The 11,401-nt window shown below is 45.1% G+C and overlaps 1 protein-coding gene across 8 annotated transcripts in view; it reads left to right on the top strand.

The window, feature by feature from the left end:
* The window catches only part of MGAT5 (alpha-1,6-mannosylglycoprotein 6-beta-N-acetylglucosaminyltransferase), a 327,080-nt gene that overhangs the window by 129,764 nt on the left and 185,915 nt on the right, over nucleotides 1-11,401 (top strand). The window lies entirely within an intron of this gene.

The following is an 11,401-nucleotide window of genomic DNA, read 5'->3' as shown; positions in this document are numbered from 1 at the left end:
CAAAAAAAAAAAAAAAAAAGCCCAGGCTGTTTGGTGAGTCTGAGGAGGACATGGTTACTCTCTGGGGATGTGCTTTTAAAAGCCTGGAACCGGGGCACCTGAGTGGCTCAGGTGGTTAAACATCCAACCTCGGCTCAGATCATGATCTCACCGCTTGTGGGTTCGAGCCCCACATCGGGCTCTGTGCTGACAGCTCAGAGCCTGGAGCCTGCTTCCGATTCTGTGTCTCCCTCTCTCTCTGACCCTCCCCTGCTCACGCTGTCTCTCTCTCTCTCTTAAAAATAAATAAAACATTAAAAAAAAAGTTTTTTATAAAGCTTGGAACCTAAATGAGGGCTCTCCGAGCTTGGGGCTTTTCCAGGGATGTGTGATGGCTGTCGTTGCACCCTCCTGCTCTCCGCTCGAGGCTTCCCCCCTGCAGAGCCAGGCCCAGTTCCCAAGCAGGCCCAGTGAGACCCCGTATCTGAGGAGGGCCTGGGGTGCTGTAGACGGGAGAACAGTCCGAGTGTGTGTCTCCAGGAGGGACTGAGCCGCTTCTGCTCCCCTGGTCCATGAGGACTGTTGTTTCCCCACTTCGCTCTTGCCTCAGGCCCGGCTTGCAGGGAGAAGGTGCACGGTGGGGCATGCCTCCTGGGCTCAGGGTGTCTTGGGCCCCGAAGTGAGCTTGCTCACCTTGCCTGGTGGCCTGTCAAAAAGGCCACAGGGGACCTTGTGCCACTGTGGCCACCCTCAAGAGCTGGGTTGACCCTTCCCCGTCTGCCCAGACACCACAGCTGTCAACTGGGACCAGCTGCACGGTGGTGGCTGAGCCCTGTGTGTCCCTGAGAATCTGCCTTCGCTCTTTCACATGTGTGCCTTCCCTCCCCATCACTCAGTCCTCCACTCCTTCTGTTCTTTCTCTGTTTCATTCTCAATCTTCGAAACACCTAAGCCTCCTATTGGTACGTATTCATTGCATTTGTTTATCGTCTCTCTCCCCCACGTAGCCTGTAAGCCCCCAAAGAGCAGAGATTTTTGCCTCCCTTGTTCGCTGCTGTACCTCTAGGCTTCGTGTGTGCCTGGCACTTAGTAGGAGCCAGAAACGATGAGCAGCAGCCCCCTTGCCCCAATTCTATCTGTGTGGGACAGTTACAGCTAGGGCTGATTTGAAAGTAACATTTTCAGTGAGACGGGGAAACAAGAAGGGATTCTCCGTGGACTCTGTGTTCAGGTGACTCCAAGTGGCTTTATGCATGATTCAGACATGACAACCTTTTCTGGAAGATAGAGAGCATTCACATGTGGCTGTAAAAGGATTCCTTACCTGGTGTGTGATCCTGGGCAGGATACTGGTGTGTGTGTGTGTGCGCGTGTGTGTGTGTGTTTGTGTGTGTGTGTGTTTTAATTGTTAATGTTTACTTATTTTTTAGAGAGAGAAGGAGACAGAGTCTGAGCAGGGGGAGGGTCAGAGAGAGAGAGACCGAGGGAGACACAGAATCTGAAGCAGGCTCCAGGCTCTGAGCTGTCAGCACAGAGCCCGACGCAGGGCTTGAACTCAGGAACTGCAAGATCATGGCCAAAGTCAGATGCTTAAATGCCTGAGCCACCCAGGTGCCCCGTGATGATGATGTTTTAAAAGCCTGCCTCCTCTTTTGTAAAATAGAGGATATAATAATATCACTTACCTCATAGGCTTGTTGTAAGGATTACATGTTACAAAGCTTATTTAAGCACTTGGATTAGTGAAAGGCATTCAGCACGGTGAATTCCCACTAACCTGGGCCTGCACCTACCTGCATCTGTTACAGCCCAAACAAATTGTTCACGTAATTTTGAACACTATTTACGTGTTTGAACATAGGGCTTCAGGAGCATGTTTATGTAGCTGTCCTCAGCATTTACACAAGAGGAAGCAAGTGTCCTCCAGAGGGACGAAGGCAGGCTGGCCACTACCCTCTTCAACAAGGCCAGGCGAGGCTTGTCTGCCAGAATCGCTGGGCCCGCCTTGGGACACTCATGCTGGGCCCCATGCCGCCGGGCTTGAGAACGGCTGCCCCGGGCTCCAGACAGATGCTATTTGGCTCTTCTTTGGGCCCCTTTCTAAAGCGTGTAAACTCCACAGGGTGACTTGGGCATTTTGGAAACAGGAGACGTGATGGTTGTTACCCTCTTCAAAGAGAAGGCTTTCCCTCTGTGGGCTGAGACATGAGCTGGATTTGGTGGGCTCACTGTGTCTCTGAAAAAGGCACTGCTACGGGTCCTGTTCCTGGTACAGGTGGTGAGAGAGAGAGGGAGTAGTGGGCTGTGGCCGCCCTTTCCTGACGGGGAGGTGTGGGCCCAGGGGTCAGATTGGGACCCTGCGTGGCAGTGGGCTTGACCTCCCAGAACCCAGGTCAGTTTCTCTTCTGTAAGATGGACTGAAATGCTTGACTCCTACTCCATGCAGCTGGCTAGGTGTCAGGAAGACAGAGAAAAGCCCACGAGGTCCATTCTACATATCCATAGATTCTCTAAAGCACTGGACATCATCAGCAGGCCTAGATACGATCTATTCTCAGATTCTGCTGCCTAAAAGTGCCTTGAAATACTAGCGACACCTCCTGTAGCACCTCAGGAATAACATTTGACTTCTGGTACGCACTGGAGGCAAAGCTTAAAGTGTGTCCTTCAGCCTAACCTGGGAGAGAGCAGTAGTCAGCAATACTGAGCATCTGAACTGTTCNAACATCCTTTGCGACGTGGTGTGGCTCCCTGTGACAGCCGAGGGACAAGGGCACGTTTGTGACTTCAGGTACAGGTGGGTTATCCACGGGATGGCTTTCAGAATTCAAATGGGAGGGGCTCCTGGGTCGCTCAGTTTGTCAAGCATCTGACTTCAGCTCTCAGGTTATGATTTCACAGTTCATGGGTTTGAGCCCTGCGTCAGGCTCTGTGCTGGCAGCTCAGAGCCCGGAGACTGCCTCAGATTCTGTGTCTCCGTTTTTCTCTCTTTGCCCCTCTCCGGCTCACACTCTGTCTCTGCCTCTCAAAAATGAATAAATGTTAAAAAAAAAACAACAAAAAACAAATCAAATGGGAGAAGGCAGTGAGGGTCAGTCACTGAAATGTTTCTGGGGGTGTCATCTTACCTGACATCAGGTCTTGGGGCCACATCTTTTAGTTGTGAGGGTAGAACTCACTGTACTATATGTATTTTCAAATAGCTATCTCAAATAGCATTTCTCAAGTAGCATTTTTTACTCCTTCGTGATTATCAGCACATGGTGAATATTTATATAGAATTGAGGGCACATAGACTGTAAGGTAATGAAAAACCCTGGGCTCTTCTCGACACTTAACCTGGGGGGTGAGGCTTCTTTTCTCTCCTGATACAAAAGAAGAGAAGTTCATTTTCAGCTTAGGCAGCTATTTGAGTCACCATTTCCAAATGATTCAGCCAAAAGATAGAAGATGCTGTCAATAAAACACACAAGGGCAAGGATGATGCCAAAGCCATTTCTTTTTAATGTTTGCTTATTTTTGAGACAAAGAGAGCATGAGAGGGAGGAGGGGCAGGGAAAGAGAGAGAGACAGAGGATCTGAAGCAGGCTCTGTGTTGACAGCAGTGAGCCTCGATGCGGGACTCAAACTCCCCAACCGTGAGATTGTGACCTGAGCCAAAGTCAGATGCTCAGCTGACTGAGCCACCTAGGCGCCCCTATCAAGCCCATTTTTGTACTCTTAGAAATAAAGAAGAATAAATAGTAGAATTCTCTTTACCCCCAAACCCAGATAAATTTTGATTTGCTTCCTATCCTTTTTTTAAAATGTGAAGAGATACATGCACATCTGGTCATTTCTAAAAAATTGACATGCTTTTATGTACAGCCTGTAAAACTCTTCTTTGTTGTATTTCCTTATGCCATCAGATATTTTTAATGGCCATACACGTAATTTGTTTCATCCATCCATTCAATAATCAGTGAGCTCCTGATGTTAATAGCCAGTGGTGATAAACAGAGGTGACAAGACATCTGCTCTGCCCTCCCTGAGTTCCAATCTACTGATTTCTTCTATTGTGTGATTGGATGGATGTAGGTAATTTAATGTTTTCTTGGGCAGCTGGGTAGTGTCCCATTCTTATGTATAGTAAATAACACTTCAGTGTCCTTGTACGCAATGAATGGACTGTGTTTTGTTTATTACTATAACTGTATTATCTTTCTGTGGAAAGGTCATTTTCAAATTAAAAAATGCATAACTGATAAAAGTTGACATTCCTGGCAGTTGGTGGAAATGAGAGGTTGGGGCTAATTCTTTTTTCATTAGCACCTTCCTTTCTCATTAGCGCCCTGTCTTTGCTGGTTTCTTGCAAGCAGCAAGTGAAGCCGTTTCTTGTTGGCCCTCTGCCTCTTGGGGCAGGCGTGGTGAAGAGGGACTTGGATTAGGAGCAAGCACAGATGCAGATTAGTTTTTGCAGTTCAGATGTAAATCCTTGCTCATTGCGCAGTTGGTTCTGTGCCAGCGAGTCATGGTGGCCACAGCCCAAGCATAGCCAATCATGGCTGTGCCCAGAGGCCTTGACTCGTGGGTTTGGTAGGTTCTGCTGGAGCATGTTAAGGACAGAGGCTGGTAAAGATTGGTCTGGAGGACAGTAGCCTGGAGAACCACTGCTTTAGAAGCATGACCCAGGGTAATGCAATAGGATAGCATCGGCCCCGAGCACTGCCTTTGATCATTCCTCAATTACTAATTGCCTGGATGATCTGGGCAGTTGGGGTGCTGCCCTGTCTCAAAAGCTTTAACCAATAGACCTATAAACTGATAGACTTTCTTCCTTCCAAAATCCCATCTCCTTGGTCTCCAGCTCTGGAGGTGAGTCTACCTGATATCGAAACCTCCCTGGCTGTCCTGCTCAGGAATGTGGCATCATCTTCAGCCCATACTCACCCACTAAAGTCCTGGCTTTCTGGAGTTGTAAACTTACAGAAGCTGTCAGGGCACCTGTTCGGAGATTTTTGTCGATCTCACCCTTGATCAAAGCACTTCTGGCATGTTAGGAAGCAAAGCTTACTTTCCCCAGAAGGACCTTTTAAATGTTCTCAGTTGCTTTGATCTCATCTTTATCATGTATAGTAAGTTTCAGGAATACAGAATTGCAGTAGTATTGTTGGGATTAAATTTTTATGGCTAAGGCTTTGAAGCACAAACAAAATTTTAAAAGCCTGTTAGTAATTGAAAATTGTAATCCTGCTGAGGACACATTTTACAGCTACAATAACTGTAAAACACAATGATAAATATAAAAATGTTACACTAGAATTTGGAGGAATATATTTGCCTTAATTTCTTTGCTAAGCTCTGTAGAAATTATTCTTGGGTGAATAGTCTTATTGGATAAATGGATTATCATTAAGACTAAAACACAAAAATGTTCTGGTATTAATTTAAAATGGCAATAAGACTTCTAGTTTTTGCAGGTTTAACTGTAAAATGCAAAGGTGTGAAATAATTTCATCACCTACAAAAGTATCATTCCTTTAGCCTTATTGGTGGGAAGTCTATAGTCCATTTATTTGTGGGTCCGTTCATTCATTTGTTCATTTAGTTACGTAACACACCACTAACCGAGGACTAGAACATGCCAGTTGGTCAGGATACAAAGACAGCTTGTTATCATCTTTGCCCTGTGTGTTTTATTGACACTTTTTTTTTTTTTTTACTGTTGTGTCCAACTATCTTAAAATAGTAACTCAAACAGGTGCTTATTGAAAATGAGCACTCTTCTTTTCTTCCATATTGAGAAAGAAAACATGCCTATCCAGGTAAAGCGCCTAGAGAGTCTGATGTTTCTGATTGCTTTGTATTCCATTTTCATTTTGCGGCTGCAGGTTTGGAAAGGTAGACCCTTGATTATGTTCAGGGTCAAGGAGTTGCTCCTGGAAGAGGGGCATCAGTGAATCTTGAGGATAGTTGGGATGTGATCTAACGAAGACACATGGCAGAGCCCAGAGGTTAACCTCTGAGAAGTGTGTTCAGAAGCAACAGATCAAGATGCTTGCTGGCTGGCAGGACCCTAGGGCTTCTTAAGAGGCAGTGTAGCCTGCTAGGGAGAGCTGCTGGGGCTAGAGCCCGACTGAGATCGAAGCCTCAAGCTGCAGTCACATGGACCAAATCACTTAACCTCTCTGCGCTGTGGTTTGTCATCTGTAGAGTGGAGACCGTAACAATGCATTCCTCAGACGCTCCTGGGAGGACTGCGTGTGTTAATCTGGGAGAAGTGCTGCGGACAGTAGCTGACACGCAGAAAGAGCTCAGTCAGCGGCAGCAGTGGTGACAGCACGGGGCGGTGGTGGTGTGGGGTAGTAGTTGCGATAGTAACCGTCAGCATCCTTCTCATCATCATGACTTCCTTTAGCCGCACCATGTCACACAGTCGCTCTCTGGTAGGTGGCATCAACAAGAGGTAGTAGGTCACCCTTTTAGGGGATTATATTTTAGGAATCGAGGAAGACTATCTTCTGTTTTGTTTTTTTTTGTTTTTTTTTTGACTTTTTTTTTTAGTATAGTTGATGCACGATGTTATATTAGTTTCAGGTGTATGACTTAGTGATTTAACAAGTTTATACGTTACGCTGTGTTCACTGCTAGTGTAGCTACCGTCTGTCCTGTTACATCATTGTTACGATATCATTGATCATATTCCTTGTGCTGTGCCCTTTATTCCTGTGACTTAGACATTCCATCACTGGAAGCCTGTCCCTTCCCCTCCCCCATTTTGCCTGTATCTCTCCTCCTCCTCCATGGTATGTGCCCGTTTCTGTATTTATAGGTTTGATTCTGCTTTTTTGTTTCTGTTTCTTTTTTTTTTTGGATTTCACTTATGAGTGGAGTTATATGGTATTTGTCTTTCTCAGTCTAACTGATTTCATTTAATGTAATACCCACTAGGTCCATCCATGTTGTCTTAAATGGTGTGATCTCGTCCTTTGTTATGGCTGTGTAATACTTGTGTGTGTGTGTATGTATGTGTGTCTGTGTATACCACATCTTACCCATTTGTCTATTGATGGGCACTTAGATTGCTTCATGATTTGGCTACTGTAAATAATGCTGCAATAAACATAGGGGTGCGTATATCCTTTTGAATTAGTATTTTCATATTCTTTGGGTAAACACTGGTGGTGTGATGACTGGATCATAGGGTAGTTCTATTTTTAATTTTTTTAGGAGCTTCCATACTGTTTTCCACAGTGGTGCACCAGTTTGCATTTATACCAGTAGTGCATGAGTGTTACTGTTTCTCCACACCCTCACCATCAGTTACTGTTTGTTGTGTTTTTCAGTGTAACCGTTTTGACAGATGTGAGGTCATAGCTCATTATGGTTTTGATATACCTGGTGATGAGGCCATGTTGAGCATCTTTTCATGTGTTTCTTGTCCATCTGCATGTCTTTAGAGAAATGTTGTGTCTTCTGCCCATTTTTAATTGGATAATTGTGTGTGTGTGTGTTGAATTGTATTAGTTCTTTATATGTTTTAGAGATTAACCTCTTATTAGATATATCACTTACAAATATCTTCTCCCATTCAATAGGTTGTCTTTTTGTTTTGTTGATGGTTTGTTTCCTTTGCTGGGTGAAAACATTTTATTTTGATGTAGTCCCAGTAATTTATTTTTGCCTTTGTTTGCTTTGCCTCTGGAGACGTATCTAGAAAAATAATACTGTGGCCAATGTCAGAGAAATTAATACCTGTGCTCTTTTTCTTTTCTAGGATTTTTAGGATTTTAGGTCTCACATTTAGGTCTTTAATCCATTTTGAGTTTATTTTTGTGTATGGTGTTAGAAGGGGATCCATTTTCATCCTTTTTTGTGTATCTGTCCAGTTTTCCCAACACAATTTGTTGCAGAGGTCTTCTTTTTCCCATTGCAGATTCTTGCCTCCTTTGTCATAGATTAATTGACCATACAGCCGTGAGTTTATTTCTGGCCTCTATCTTCTATTTCATCGATTTATGTGCCTATTTATGTGCTAGTACCATGCTGGTTTTATTACTACAGTTTTGTAAGGTATCCTAAAATCTGGAATTGTGATACCTCCAGCTTTGTTCTTCCTTTTCAAGATTGCTTTGGCTGTTCAGAGTCTTTTGCAGTTCCGTACAAATATTGGATTATTTGTTCTAGTTCTCTGAAAAATATTGTTGGTGTTTTATTTTTTAAAATTTGGGTAATTTTTTTTTAATGTTTTCTTATTTCTGAGAGAGAGCGCATGAGCAGAGGGGAGTCAGAGAGAGGGAGACAGAGAATCTGAAACAGGCTCTAGACTCTGAGCTAGCTGTTAGCACAGCGCCTGATGCGGGGGTCGAACCCACGAACCATGAGATCATGACCTGAGCTGAAGTCAGCTGCCCAACCGACTGAGCCACCCAGGTGCCCCTGTTGGTGTTTTGATAGTGATTGCATTAAATCTGTGCATTGCTTTGGGTAGTGTAGACCTTTTAACAATATTCTTCCAATCCATGAGCATGGAATATAGATTTCCATTTGTTTCTGTCACCTTAGTGTTGATGTGACAGTTGTGTAATCTCCCTAGGAGTGTGCTCCACCAGTGACTGTCACCAATAACCATGGGTTGGGGGGCTCTGTCCAGTAGTCCTGTTGCCTTTTAACAAAAAGACACGAAGTTGCAAAAGGTTACCCGCCCTTGAGAGACCTTCAGCATGGGCTTGGCTCCCTTGAGCTCCATGGGCAGGAGGGTGATTCCTTTATTACACTTCCCATTGTATTTGTATCAATGCCTACAAGGCCTCAGAGGCCTAAGTGAATGGAAGTCACACGTGATTCGAGTTCAGTGACTGTTCGCACACACTTTCATTCCGTCTCTACAAAGGGGCCGTGAGGAAGAAGAGAGTTGGGAGAATGTGCCTAAATCAGTGGTTCGCAAATGGAGGCAGTTATTTTCCCCCACCCCCACCACACTGGCAGTGTCCAGAGACATTTTCTCTTGTCATATGGAAGGATTGTTACTGTTACTCAGTGGCTACAGGCCAAACACCCTCTACCACACAGGCCACCCCTTTACCACAAAGCATTATCTGGCCCCAAGTGTCAATAGTGTCAAAGCGGAGAAACCCTAATTTAACCCATTAGAGGTCCAGGGCTTCTGCATCTAGCTAATCTCAATTGCTAGTAGCAGTTAAATGCCATTTCTACCTGTAGACCTCTTGGCTGGAGATGGAGGAGGTTGCTGTCCTTATCTAAGGGATCTTAACACTGCAGCCACCTCCTCGAGGTACCATTGCCCCCATCTGCCTGGCTGGCCCCTGACAGTCTTCAGAATTCTGGAAAAGCAGTTGGTGTTTCAGGTTCATTGTAAGAGCCCAGCTGGTGGCCGAGCCCTGCTGTTGATGTCCAGCTACGGATATGCCAGGGACAGACTGGGTCACGCTGACCATGGGACTGCAGCTCTTCGAGGACAGTGAGTTCATGACCCTTTGGGTAAAGTGGTAAAACTCTCTGCTTCACTCAGGAAGAGACTTCTTGAGGAAGGAGGAGAGTGTTTCCAAGAGGAAGGTTTCATTTTTTATTTATATGTATCGCAGGCCGTTATGTAGTGCTTATTAAGGACATTTTATACATATTAACTGGTTATACCCACATAACAACCCCAAAGAGGCCGGATTCTACCTTAGCACTTGTGTACGGGTAAGGAGACCGTGGAGAATGAGAATGTAAACTTCGAAACTTTGGCTCCAGAATCTGGGCCCTTTATCACAGTGCTGTGGATGAAAGACCCTGAATTTCGCACTTGATTTCTTTTTCTGCTCTCACACTTGACTTCTGGCTGGGCCAGTGAGGCAGCCAGGAATTAGGCCAGCCTGACTCAAGTCCCCATTCCGGTTTATTATTTCTGTAGCCGTGAGTGTGTTACTTCATGTTCTCATCTATAAAAGGAAGTCATTTTACTTCACCTACCTCGCAGGGGTGGGGGTTCTTAGAGTTGCGTGTGGCATGTCATAGGCATCAGGGAACATTAGTTCCCTTCTGCCCTTCTCGGTCATAATGATATTTTTAGTCCTGTTGCCCTAATGCTGGCTGCTTCTTACCTGTAGGTAGTGTACACGCTGAAGAGCAAACACTAGGCCCGCTCAGGTGTGTGTTAGAATGAATGGAAGAACCGCTCCAGAAGTTAACAAGTGTGAACAAGTCTCATGTTTGGTTTGGGGAGGGTTGTGGGGAGACCCTGCTTCTGCTGAGCACAGAGCACGTGGCTTCTGCGACGAAGGTGTGGAGTTGGTTTCTGCTTATAATTTTTAATCCGCTCTAGCCATGCCTCCCATCTGTAAACCACTAAGGACACAAACTTCCATGCTAATGACACACCTTTGCTTCCGTTCTGATGACTTTCTTGTCCCCTTGGCAAAGTGGGACAGCCTGAGTGCCTTGTGGCCGAGGTTCGAGGTCGGTTGGCTGTGTTCTGGGGTTGGTGAATTGATCTGGTGTATACTTCTTTCCTGGCCAGATGAGATCACCTGCTCAGAGCGAGTTTGCCTTGTTCCCAGTAGGAGGGGAAGTGGCAGCTTCGTGTTTGTCTCTGTTTAGGACTTTGCACATCCTGCTGCCCACATGATGCACTTCTCCCCTGGACTGCTCCCAATAACGTGGTGAGGCGGGATTCTATTCCCATGGGGGACTGGCCTGTTGTCCTTTTGACTTCCTCCCATGTACAAAGCAATATATCTTTCTTTGATTATGAATTTCCAGAGAAGAAAGGCTAAATTAATCTTGTACGTGTGGAATACCTTGTATACAAACTTAGTAAATATTTACATATTCATGAGGATAAAGTGTCTGTAGTTTGTCCAGAGAGAAGTGCAGCATTTAACCCAGTCAGATGTGTAAGAAAGGAATCCGGCTCTCTCTTTTTTTTTTTTAAGTTTATTTATCTTGAGAGAAAGAGCGTGAGCAGAGGAGGTGCAGAGAGAGGGAGAGGGAGAGAGAGGGAGAGAGAGAGAGAGAGAGAGAGAGAGAGAGAGAATGAGAATGAGAATGAGAATCCCAAGCAGGCTCTTTGCTGTCAGCGCAGAGCCCGATGTGAGGCTCTCATGAACCATGAGTTAATGACCTGAGCCAAAATCCAGAGCTGGGTGCTTAACTGACTGCGCCATCCAGGTGCCCCAGAAGGGAATCAGCTCTTAAATGTAAGCATCACGAGAAAATAACCCCAGCATCTGGAACAGTGCCTGGCACATAGCACTTGTTTTGTAAACATTTCTTGAATGAATGAATCTGGTCTTAATTTAAGTATCTTTCTAAATTTCACTACAGATACCTCTGAGTTATCCAGCATGTCTAGAATCTAGAACTGTATAGTTTCTATTATTACTATGAGTAATCAACTGAAATAAAGACTTGGCCATAAAAAAAAAAAAAAAAAGAG

This window comes from Crocuta crocuta, unplaced genomic scaffold, assembly GCF_008692635.1.
Source record: "Crocuta crocuta isolate KB4526 unplaced genomic scaffold, BGI_CrCroc_1.0 scaffold427, whole genome shotgun sequence".
Taxonomy (NCBI): domain Eukaryota; kingdom Metazoa; phylum Chordata; class Mammalia; order Carnivora; family Hyaenidae; genus Crocuta; species Crocuta crocuta.
The sequence above is the reverse complement of the archived record's forward strand: the minus strand, read 5'-3'. Positions and strand labels throughout refer to the sequence as shown.